General features: G+C 42.4%; 2 pseudogenes; both read right to left on the bottom strand.

The window, feature by feature from the left end:
- The window catches only part of LOC149315014 (cytochrome P450 2C8-like), an 82,903-nt pseudogene that overhangs the window by 27,421 nt on the left and 42,769 nt on the right, over positions 1-12,713 (bottom strand).
- Positions 11,541-11,598, bottom strand: LOC149315015 (U6 spliceosomal RNA; annotated as a pseudogene).

Here is a 12,713-nt window from a genome sequence, read left to right on the forward strand (position 1 = left end):
AGGTTTACTTTATTTGTTAGTAGCATGGACAATAATTACAGGTTCACACAAGCTTGAATAAAAGAACAATAAATTTTTATTTAAATATGGGTTGTCAATATTTCATTTGTTACAAGATTATGTTCACTTGTTTTGTTGCACTTTGTTTCAACTATATAAATCTATTAAATAAGTATTCTATTTCAGGATCCTCATACTGTCCTTGGCCTGATTCCCACTACCTTTTTGTCCTGGACTGTGGCCAGCACACACAGACACACGCCGATAAGAATGGCTTAGCCCAGCAAGTGGAAGCAGGACACAGACCTTGCAATGAGTAAGCGTGAGAGCAGTCCGAGAAGTCAAGCTGAAGTCAGGATACCGGGAGTCAGAGTAATCAAAGCAGTCCAAGGTCAAAGCAACAAGGAGTCAAGATACAAGGAGCCAGTGCCAGCAGCAATCACACCAAGAGATCATGCAATAAACTCTGACACTGAGTGGAGGCCTCTCTACAGCTTAAGTAAGGGAAACTCTCCCCCGTGCCACCTGAGGCTGGTTGGCTAATTGCCTCTCTGCAATCCTCTTGGATCTGTGCCTGCAAGCACTCTCAGCCCTTCTCTCTTTGTAAGTAGGCACATCCAGGCAAGCTTCCTCCCCAGAGTCACCACTAGGCTGTTGCACCACAGGAGGCCTCTCACTAGCACTAGGACTTGGTTGGGCCTCCTCCTCTGGGGCTGGGAGAGCACAGCTGGGAACTGGCAGAGCAGGATTACCACCTGGTGTAGCCTCAGTTAGCTCTTGCTCTGGAGGAGGCTCATCCTCCTCGTCATCCTCTAAGAGCTGATCTTGGCTGGCCATGACACTTTTAAATCAGATCGCAAATCGGTTTGAACCAGTTCAAACGACTCTGCTTCCCACTTAAACTGAATCGCTGAAGCAATTCTGAGGGGGGCCATGTGCCAGACCCATTTAACCCATGTCTTTTTGACGATGATGTTTTCTGCATTGTTTTCAATAAATCAATTCCGCATAAGAGTGAACCAGATGTGGATTAGAATCGATTTAAATTTGCCTCTCAGCCAGCTGGAGTGGGCCCCTTTTGAATAGATTCATGCATGAATGTGAACCACAAGTGGATTATTTTAGAGGGGAAAAATGTGATTGGGGCAAATGTAGTGGGAAGTATGCTCCGCTGTTGAATCGATCCATTGTTTCGGATTGCACACCGATTTATCTGTAAGTGGGACTGAACTCCCTCACTCTGAGCTTGGTCTTAGACCTAAGTCCTTTCCTTCTGAATTTTAGCCCTCACAGTTCCTAACTTCTGGACTTTCACAAAGCCAGACCCTCACTGTCTGAAACCAAAACCCTATCTGACTCACTGTCAACAACAGAATTATTTCCCCCTACAGATCAAAATTCTGTTGGCTGTCGCCGGCTGACTCCTGATTAGCTTTTGTTGGCTCTCTGCAATGTTTCTTCTCTAAATGTGTTTTATGGCAATATGTCTTGTTTGCATTTTATTATTTTAAGTCATAAGTCACCCGGATAATAATGTCATCAGGAGGTCTTGTATAACTATTGCTCAATTTCAAGTCACTGTCGATCATTGTATGCTGATCAGAGTTGATCAATATTGACAGGAGAACAAGGATTTTGTCCTTAATGGCAAGAAGTAAATACTGGTGGAAACTTAGGTTGTACATCAAATATTTACTCACTCATTATTATTTATTAATGAATAATTTTCCAGTCAATTTGCTCAGACGGTGTATATAATGATATCTGTCAATAAATGTCAATAATAGATTCTTGGATCCAAATTACATGCTTATCTTCATTCCCTGACTGAGAAAAATATCATACAGGGCTGTCATTCAAAATTATTTGTTGGTACACACAGTGAATTGCCCTACATTGCAGGAGCAATTTAAACCTTTGAATACTAAATACCTGAAGTGACACATGATAAAAAGGCTTCCTGAACAGCGGTTTATTCGCTACTTAGCTTTCATGTTCACTCAATGTACAATAGCTTTTATGGCTTCCTTCTTTTAAGCCTGAGTATTCAGTTTCCGAATCTGTGTTCAATTAATTATTAATTGCCTTCATAAATTAGTAATGCACTTAGTAATACCACAATTGCATCTCTGTATTACTACCTGTCACACGTTCCACCTCAAAGCATCCATAGGATAGCTACTGAAAATAAATATTCACAGATCCATCTCTATTGTTTGAAATTTTGGAAATCACCATGAAAAGCATTGTTTCCTTTATTTTACTTCTATGACATCATCCTGTGGCAGGATGATGACATTAGTTGAAAAAGCAATGTCTTGTGGGGGGAAAAGAAAAGAAAATGGATTTGAGGGGGGGGGGCACTGCCATCTAAGTTCTGCCGGTTTGACCCCATTATCCCCCACTACATGGCAATGCTGACCTTATCTGTGAATATATGCATCCATGCACATTATAGAAGGAGATAGATGGATTCTTAGCAGTCATTCAGAGTAACTAATAATAGAAATCAATACAAGAGTTTACCAATTAAGGAACAGCCAGAACTGAATATCTGAAATTTTAAAATGATTCTAGTACTGAGCCAAAACAAAAACATCAATTATTTTAACCATTGAAGATAATAACTCAATGATATCCAAATTCATTACACATTTTTTGGTACCGCAACTCTAATGGAAAACTATCCATACAAAATAGTACTCCAGTCTGACCCTTTCTGGGAGAAAGGTGGCATAGAAACAAAAGGAAATAAATAAATATCGAGTCCACTTTTACTCAACATTTTCCCTTTTTCTCAGCTCTCCAAATCTAAGTGCATGTACCGGGTTTTTAGAATGAATGGTTCTACTGCCTTCGGTGAGTCTTACTCCATCATGCACAGAGAGGTACTGCTGGCTGAACAGAAAGGATAACGTTGCTTATCATTTAATAGCAATATTTTCAAAGTTGCTGAGATATTTTCCCTTCTCTGAACCATTAAAAAGTTTTGATTTCAAAGTATTGCCAAGCCATACAGCTTAGCAAATGTTCATTTTCCAGTAATATTCTCTACAAGAAACTGTCAGAAGGAAACATATGTGCCATCAGCAGTGGTGAATACACAATGATGAACAGCCTTCCAGGCCTCCTTGAGGGATACTGCAGGTGCTGCTATACGAACCAAATGCAACACATTCTACTTGTGCTTTTAATAATGCAGCAGAACAACAGCACACGGTAGAGACAGAGAGAAGGGGGAAATATAAAGCTTTCATTTCAGAGCATCACAAATCTCCAAAACTGGTAAAACGCCATAAAAGGGAAGTAAAGAGGATCCAGTGTGGTGGGGCTAGGACTAAATCAATAGGAATACATCTTAAAGTTTGACAGATAAAATTGGGGGTTTTAAATTTTTACACTTTCCAATACCATAAACCAGTTTCTTTTGCCTGTCATAAACATGGTTAAAAAACCTTAGAAATGAAACAAATCTCCCCCTCCAAAATCTTGAAGACTTCCAATGGATCCCTAAGGGAATATTAAACATAAGTGAGACTGCCTGTTTTTTCTGAGTGACTTAAAATACAGCAGCAACCATTTTTATTTGTAATGTCATATCTGAACAGGGCAGGGTGAATGTATCATTTGCCTTTCTGAAAGAAAGAAAGAAAGAAAGAAAGAAAGAAAGAAAGAAAGAAAGCTCTTTGAATTGCAAATTTCTTCCTACTTTTGCTTGGAGGAACTTGAGGTGTTTTTTTCCTCATTCAGTCTATTACCTCCTCCAGATTTTTATTCAGAGGAGATACACTATCTTTAGCTGTTTTTAAAGATATGGAGAAATATATTTGGGTGTCATCAGCATACTGATAGCATCCCACCCCATGCCTCCAGATGATCTCTTTCAGCAGTTTCATATAAATGTTAAAAAGCACTGGATGATGGATTATAATGATGAAAGAAGGCCATGCATCTTCTACCTTTGTGGTTGTATATGTGAGCATCTCTAAGGCAGACGGGGTGGGCAAGAGATGGAAATGATGGAAAGGGAATCAAGTTGGAAGTGTGGATGCCCCATCTCCAAATTAATGCTTATAATCCAGTTTAGATCAGAGTCTCAAAATTGCCCACTGCAAGGAAAAGCAAAGGAATGGAATAACAAGGGCACAGAACGGATCCTTTACCATTATTGGTTATGACTTCCCCATAACTGTTCCTATCAAGAATTAAGTACAGTTGAAAAGATACCACCCCCCTTCAAAGAACTACACTATCCTTGGAAAATCTGGTGAATTTTAGGTGCAGCCCTATCCAAGGTAATGTGTATTCCTTTTAGAAACATTATGTGTGGTATTTTATATAGTAGAAAAATATAGAGTGAAGTGGTTGGATTAGCAGAGCAATTTCCTACACTGAACTGAAACCTTGCTAACCAACTTTAAGTAGCTAGTTAATGTATTTATGTAATAAATGAATCAATCTCAAATGCATATTTTACCATGTGGATTTAATTTAACATCCCAGATTGCAATTAAATGGCATTATTGACAGTGGCTGGAACATGTAATTGGTGATTTGATATTGATGTTTGATGCCCAAGAACTATTTTTCCAAAACACTCAAGGGGAACATGAATTCTTCCCATGGTACTTTCAGGCTTGTCTGTAGAGTGTCCAAGACACAGTAATAGCCAGGTTCTAAAAGGATGCATTCCTGAGGTTTGGCCACTAAATTACAGAACAAGTTCTTATTTCCACAGCATTTGCAGTGAACATAGCCTCCTGCATAAACTTTTTCATGGCAAATTTCTTGTATTGTGGGTGAAACTAGCAAAACTGCATAATGAAACAAAACTCCCTTCATCCAGTCAGGATATGGACAGTTTAAATGACAAGGACTTTAAGTCCAAAGCTGGCACATTTCAGAAAACTCTTACAAAAATGAATCAACTGAAATCCTCCTGCATTGTTCTGGCAAAATGTATTTAGTATAGCTATTGAAATATGGAGAGGGGCAGGTGACAATTGCTTGCAATATAGGAGTTATAAAAGAGGAGCTTAGAAGAGGAGAAAAAGGATAGCAAACATAGGTGCTGTACAGATGGGCAGCATGCAGCCGCCCCTTTACTAGCTGGATCAGGGCTGCGGCAACCTCACCTCGAGCCCCAATCCAGCCTCTGGAGAGTGCAAAAAGGAGCCGCAAATGCAAGGGGCACCAAAGCTGTGGTGGTGCATCTTTATAACACCCCTTTGGTGCTGCATCATATGGATGGAGCACCAAAGGGGCGTCATGATGGCATGCGCTGTGTGGCACCCTGGAGGTGGGTTTAGGATATCCAGCATGCAGACATTGCACCCTAACTCCACCCGCAGACTGCCACAAAGCACTGATCTGTATCGGGCTTTAATTTACCATGAACATGGGTGACTGCAGACAGATTCAGTTCCATAATTTAAAGAGTTTAACCATTCAAGACTTTAATCCAGGATGGATGAATCTTCCTGTTCCAGTTTTTAAATTAAAGGTTCTTCTACTCTAAATTTGAAAAAGTGACTTAATAAATTTTTTCCAAAACAGAACTGAGACAAAATTTTCATTTACCCTAGTGGGCACAATCTTGGATTCTCTCCAATAGTAGGTCAGTAATTTGAGGAGTTTCCAAATGAAATACAACCAGATCTAGAAACCAGTAAGATTTCAACCTCTTAAACCCACCAAACAGGACTTTCAAATTACAGTATTACTGAATATATGATGAAGCTGCTTTCTATTCAGTCTAGTCTATGGAACATCTAGTCTGGGACTAAGAATGTAAGAAACGTGCACATTTTCACATGCTTGAAAAGAAAAGTAACTCAACACATCTGCCTCAAGATGTTTTCTTCCAACAGCAGTGAGGATTTTTACATTTTGGGAAATCCCATTCTACACACACACACACACACACACACACACCCCAAATACCTTGTTTTTCTCTGCAGTTCCTCTCAAAATGACAACAGGAGATGGAAGAACATCACTCCCTATGACCTTTCTGGGAGGAAATGCACAGGAACTGGAAGTACTTAGGCTTGTTCTCTGTGAGGTGGGAAATGTAATAAAACTGGCCCTTGGCCCCCATGAAGCTGTCCATCCCCAGCTGTTTTTTTGCAGAAAACATTGTTTCCATGTACGAAGCCTTTTTTCTTGGAAGAAATGTGTCCCTTTACCTGCATGAAAAATGCATTTCCTCCCTTTCCTAGGAAATCTGTTCTTTTCAACCAGAAATATCAATCATTTATTTATTTATTTATTTATTTATTTATTTATGAGAGAAAACCCAAATGCATTTTTCATGCAGCCTAAATCCTGTATTAGTAAGATTCTCACCAACGTAGGATGCTCCACATTAGGGTTTTGCAACACACAAGAAACCTTTTTTGTAAAATCATTCTTTCAATATTTTCACACATTCTTCCCTTCCCCATTTATTACTCATATCAATCTGTTTACACAGAGGATGAGCAGCTCAAACCTTTGCATTAAGTTAATCAAAAATCATTTCTATTGTTTTTTCTATAGTGCATAGCATGACAAATGCTAGTCCACCTGCTAACATGGCTGATAACATGGCAGCCATTTTGAGACCGTGTGCTCGAGACCGTGTGCTCGTTGCTGAAGGGGCGGAGCTTCTGTGAGTCACATCTGTGAGTCACAAGGGGCGGAGCTAGCAGACTAGCTTTATATAACAACTTCCAGAGCCTTCCAGAACAGTCCGGCCAGAGAGAGGAGAAGGAGAGGAGCTGCTTGGCAGCCATTTTGAGACCGTGTGCTCAAGACCGTGTGCTCGTTGCTGAAGGGGTGGAGCTTCTGTGAGTCACATCTGTGAGTCACAAGGGGGCGGAGCTAGCAGACTAACTTTATATACCAACTTCCAGAGCCTTCCAGAACAGTCCGGCCAGAGAGAGGAGAAGGAGAGGAGCTGCTTGGCAGCCATTTTGAGACTGTGTGCTCGAGACCATGTGCTCGTTGCTGAAGGGGCGGAGCTTCTGTGAGTCACATCTGTGAGTCACAAGGGGGCGGAGCTAGCAGACTAGCTTTATATACCAACTTCCAGAGCCTTCCAGAACAGAATTTTCATTTTCTTTAACTCAACAACTCTGCTCAAGTGGCATCAGGTTAGAATCAGATATTGAAACAGAACCTTCCCTTTAAGTGTAAGATAGCAGCCAGTACTTACCTTTAAAGAAGTATTCCCAATAGATTGACTGTTATATTTATTACTAAAGACTTTGCAGTATGGACAACGAGGGATCTGCCGCAGTCACCTGCAACTCTTGTGGGATGTTTCTCTTCTTGCCTACAGAAGTGGAGAACTTCACATGCACCAAGTGCAAGTTGGTAGCACTCTTGGAGGAGAAAGTGCAGCAGCTGGAGTCCAGAGTAGCTACACTTCAGCATATTAGGGAACAAGAGGATTTCCTGGACTCAATAGAACTAACCATCTTGGATGAGTACCACGCAGAGGAAGATGCTAGGGTGGAAGAGGTCACTTGCCAAACAGAGGAGGCAGACAGCTGGAGGAATGTCACAAAGAGAAGTAAGCCAAGAAGGAATTGTTCGGGGAGCTTGCAGCTAGAGAATCGATTCGAAGCTCTTTCCCTTATCAAGGAGGATGAAGAAGAGCAGCATGGACAGACTTCTGGGACAGAGCAGAGGAGCCTGAGAGTCCCACCCGAGGGAACAGTCGCTGCTAAGCCTCGGAGGAGGCGTGTGGTCGTAGTGGGGGACTCCTTGCTGAGGGGTACAGAAGCAGTGATTTGTAGGCCTGACAAGATGTCTCGAGAGGTGTGTTGTCTTCCAGGTGCAAAGATCCGTGATGTGACAGAGAGGCTGACAAGACTGGTCAAGCCTACTGACCAATACCCCTTCCTTTTGGTCCACGTGGGAACTAATGATACTGCATGACACAGCATTCAGAACATCAAAAGGGATTACGAGGCGCTTGGTAGGAAGCTGAAAGGAATGGATGTACAGGTTGTCATCTCGTCTCTCCTGCCAGTTGAAGGGCATGGTCCAGGAAGGGAGAGGAAAATAGCAGATGTGAACAACTGGCTTCGCAGATGGTGCCGCCGAGAAGGATTTGGATTCTTCGATCATGGGCTGTGGTTCCATGAGGAGGGACTTCTTGCAACGGACGGGTTACATCTCATTCCAGTTGGAAGAAATGTTTTTGCCAACAGTCTCAAGAACTTGATCAGGAGAGCTTTAAACTGAGTTCCGAGGGGAAGGGAGACAATATTAAGGAAGGCGAAAGGGATGGCGAAAATAGTCAAACTGACATAGAGGAAACAAGGCAAACAGTGCAAGGACCCAGCAGTGGGAGGCAAAAAAAACTTGCACAGGCAGCAAGTAAAAGGGAACCATGGTCTGCGATGTCTCTACACTAATGCACAGAGCATGGGAAATAAGCAAGATGAACTCGAACTCCTAGTACAACAAAGCAAATATGATATAATAGGCATCACTGAAACCTGGTGGGATGAGTCTCATGATTGGAATGTGGAAATAGAGGGGTATAACCTTATTAAGAGAAATAGGCCAAACAGGAAAGGAGGAGGAATAACACTACATGTCAGAGATATTTACACCAGTGAAGAGATCCTGGACATCAATCATGGAAGCCAGGTGGAGAGCATCTGGATAAGAATCAAAGGGGAGGGAAACAACAAGGGTGTTACGGTGGGAGTCTACTACAGACCCCCAAGTCAGACTGAGGAATTGGATGATATCTTTCTAGAACAGATGACCACACAGTCAGAAAAGAGAGATGTAGTAGTGATGGGCGACTTCAACTATCCTGATATTGCTGGAAGTCAAACTCAGCAAAATCCTCAAGGTCTAGCAAATTCCTCACTTGCCTGGAAGACAATTTCATGGTCCAAAAGGTGGAAGAGGCAACAAGGGGGTCAGCTATTTTAGATCTGATCCTAACCAACAAGGATGACTTGGTTAATGGGGTGCAAGTGGTGGGATCCTTAGGTGGAAGCGACCATGTTCTCCTGGAGTTTGTTATACAATGGAGAGGAGAAGCCAGGCAGAGTCAGACACGCATCCTAGACTTTAGGAGAGCGGATTTCAGTAAACTTAGAGAAGTATTGAGGACGATTCCATGGTCAGAAATACTAAAAGATAAAGGAGTTCAGGACGGATGGGACTTTCTCAAAAGGGAGATACTGAAGGCACAATTTCAAACAGTTCCAGTGAGAAAGAAAAACGGGAGGTGTCTCAAGAAACCAGGATGGATGACTAAGGAACTTTCAACCAAGCTAAGTTTGAAACGGAACATGTATAAGAAATGGAAAAAGGGGGAAATCACGAAAAAGGAATTCAAAGAAATAGCAGGCATGTGTAGGGGTAAAGTCAGAAAAGCTAAAGCGCAGAATGAACTCAGGCTTGCTAGAGAGGTTAAGAACAATAAAAGGGGCTTTTTTGGATATGTCCGCAGCAAGAGGAAGAAGAAGGAAACGGTAGGGCCACTGCGTGGAGAAGATGGCAAAATGCTAACAGGAGATAGAGAAAAGGCAGAATTACTCAACACCTTCTTTGCCTCAGTCTTCTCAGAAAAGGCAAAGGGTGCTCAACCTGAGGATAATGGAGCAGAGGACAGAATAGGGGAATTTCAGCACAGAATAAGTAAAGAGATAGTAGAGGAACACCTTGTTAATCTAAATGAATTTAAGTCTCCGGGACCAGATGAACTCCATCCAAGGGTATTAAAAGAACTGGCAAAAGTAATATCGGAGCCATTGGCAATCATATTTGAAAACTCCTGGAGAACAGGAGAGATCCCAGCAGACTGGAGGAGGGCAAACGTTGTCCCCATCTTCAAAAAGGGGAAAAAAGAGGATCCCAACAATTATCGTCCAGTTAGTCTGACATCAGTTCTAGGAAAGATTCTGGAGCAGATCATTAAACAGAGAGTCTGTGAACATCTAGAAGGCAATGCCATAATCACAAAAAGTCAACATGGGTTTCAGAGAAACAAGTCATGCCAGACAAATCTAATCTCTTTCTTTGACAAAATTACCAGCTTCGTAGATGAAGGGAATGCTGTGGATATAGTATATCTTGATTTCAGTAAGGCCTTTGACAAGGTTTCCCATGACATTCTTGCAAACAAGCTTGTAAAATGTGGGCTAGACAAAGGAACTGTTAAATGGATCTGTAATTGGTTGACCGGCCGAACCCAAAGGGTGCTCAACAATGGCTCCTTTTCATCCTGGAGAGAAGTGACCAGTGGGGTCCCACAGGGCTCTGTCCTGGGCCCAGTGCTATTCAACATCTTTATCAATGACCTGGATGACAGAATTGGGAGCATACTTATCAAATTTGCAGATGACACCAAATTAGGGGGAATGCTAATACCCCAGAGGACAGGATCAAGATTCAAAATGACCTGAATAGACTAGAAAGCTGGGCCAAAGCTAACAAAATGAAATTCAACACAGAGAAATGTAAGGTATTGCACTTAGGGCGGAAAAATAAAATGCACAGATATAGGATGGGTGACACCTGGCTGAATGAAACTACGTGTGAAAGGGATCTAGGAGTCCAAGTAGACCACAAGTTGAACATGAGTGAACAGTGTGATGCGGCAGCTAAAAAGGCCAATGCTATTTTAGACTGCATCAATAGAAGTACAGTGTCTAGATCAAGAGAAGTAATAGTGCAACTGTATTCTGCTTTGGTCAGGCCCCACCTAGAATATTGTGTCCAGTTCAGGGCGCCACAATTCAAAAAGGACATTGAGAAACTGGAGCGTGTCCAAAGGAGGGCGACAAAAATGGTGAAGGGTCTGGAGACCATGCCCTATGAGGAACGACTTAGGGAGCTGGGGATGTTTAGCCTGGAGAAGAGAAGGTTAAGAGGTGATATGATAGCCCTGTTTAAATATTTGAAAGGATGTCATATTGAGGAGGGAGCAAGCTTGTTTTCTGCTGCTCCAGAGAACAGGACCCGGAACAATGGATGCAAGCTACAGGAAAAGAGATTCCACCTGAACATTAGGAGGAACTTCCTGACAGTAAGGGCTGTTCGGCAGTGGAATGCACTTCCTCGGAAGGTGATAGAGTCTCCTTCCTTGGAGGTCTTTAAACAGAGGCTGGATGGCCATCTGTCAGGGATGCTTTGATTTGGATTTCCTGCATGGCAGGGGGTTGGACTGGATGGCCCTAGTGGTCTCTTCCAACTCTACAATTCTATGATTCTATGATTCTATGACCATGGAATTGCATGAAGTAAGGACTTTCAATGGAAAAGAAATATCTGGTGTCTATGAGTTCCTTTATGGTAATATATAATAAACAACAGTGAAACAGAAAAGTTCATTGTCCAATAATTCAAAAGTTACTGTGGTGGTTTAGTATCAGAAATAATAATGCTCTATCTCTGAAAAAAAATGCAATATCTTCCCACCTCATTGAAAAGTAAAGTTCTAAAGCTTCATAAAGGTTCTACTTAAAGGCAAGAATAAATCATTTTAACCCCTTTCCCCCTGCAAGAAATTGAAAACACCACATCTTGCTAATCTTCTCTGTATCGTTCCAATTTTAGTATATGTGCTGCCGAAGCGAGCACAGAAAACACCACATCTTATGAAGACTACTCGCAGTTCAGGAATTCCGTGCATAACAAAACCATAGCATGCACTGTTATTTGGACAGAAAATGGCATTTTGTTTGGAGAATAAGTTCCTTGCAAAAAGAAGAAGTGCAAAGATAATATTTATGGACAGAAATGTAGTTTTCTACAATTTTTCTGGAATATTTTTTCAGAAACATTTTTTATGTGCAAAGAAAACTACATTTCTTTACACAAAATAAGTCGTGAACTGTTGAGATTCTCACCTTACGTGGAGTTTCCTTGTCAAGATTAGCTGGTACTCAAGAAACTCATTTTCTAACCAATTTTCCAATGTTTGTGAAGTCGAAGGCTATCATGGCTGGAATCCATAGTTTTTTTAAGGGGCTGTCGCCGGGCCCCGAGTCCCTTCAGGAGGAGGAGGCGGTCCCATGGGTTCCATAACTCAAAACCGGAGACAGTAATATGCTGCAAGTAACTTTAATAACAACAAAATAACTAAACCGCAAACAATTGGCTGGTTCTTTCCACCGCGCCTTGCAAACTTGAAATTGAAAGTCCTCCAAACAAACTTAGAGTCCGGAGTAAGACCACGTGACTTAGGTCTCCTCGGTTCCCGCGTCCTCGTGGGCGGTGCGGTTGTCTTGCTGTGGGCTGGGAGGTCCCCTCCTACCTACAGGCCAGCACCTACCTCGAATGTCCCACAATAACCGAGGACCAGGGTGAAGCACTGGCCGGGACTGATATGGCTCAGGGTCGTTCCCGGTAGGGTGTACAGGCCACCACTTCTCTGGAGGGAGGCGTCCCTCCGACCGCCGTCCTGGGCCACTCCGCAAGCCCCTGAAATGTAGCCTGTTAATCTCTGCGGCCAATGCCTCACTCACCCTTGCTTCTATCTCTCCCTCGTACCCTGTGTCCTCCGGCCGCCATACAGGTCCCGACGCTTCTCCTTCCTCCTCCCCCTTCTCTTCAGCGCCTTCCCCTTTTCTATTTGGTAATAACGGGATCTTCTGTTATTGTCAAATGGTGGCTCCAGGGAAGAAGCGAGCCCCGACAGTTCCATGATGATTTACTCCTGGGAGAAGCACACAGGGTGTGAACCCCAGTTATGC

This window comes from Sceloporus occidentalis, unplaced genomic scaffold, assembly GCF_023333645.1.
Source record: "Sceloporus occidentalis isolate IW3139 unplaced genomic scaffold, rSceOcc1.0.p SCAF_4, whole genome shotgun sequence".
NCBI lineage: Eukaryota > Metazoa > Chordata > Lepidosauria > Squamata > Phrynosomatidae > Sceloporus > Sceloporus occidentalis.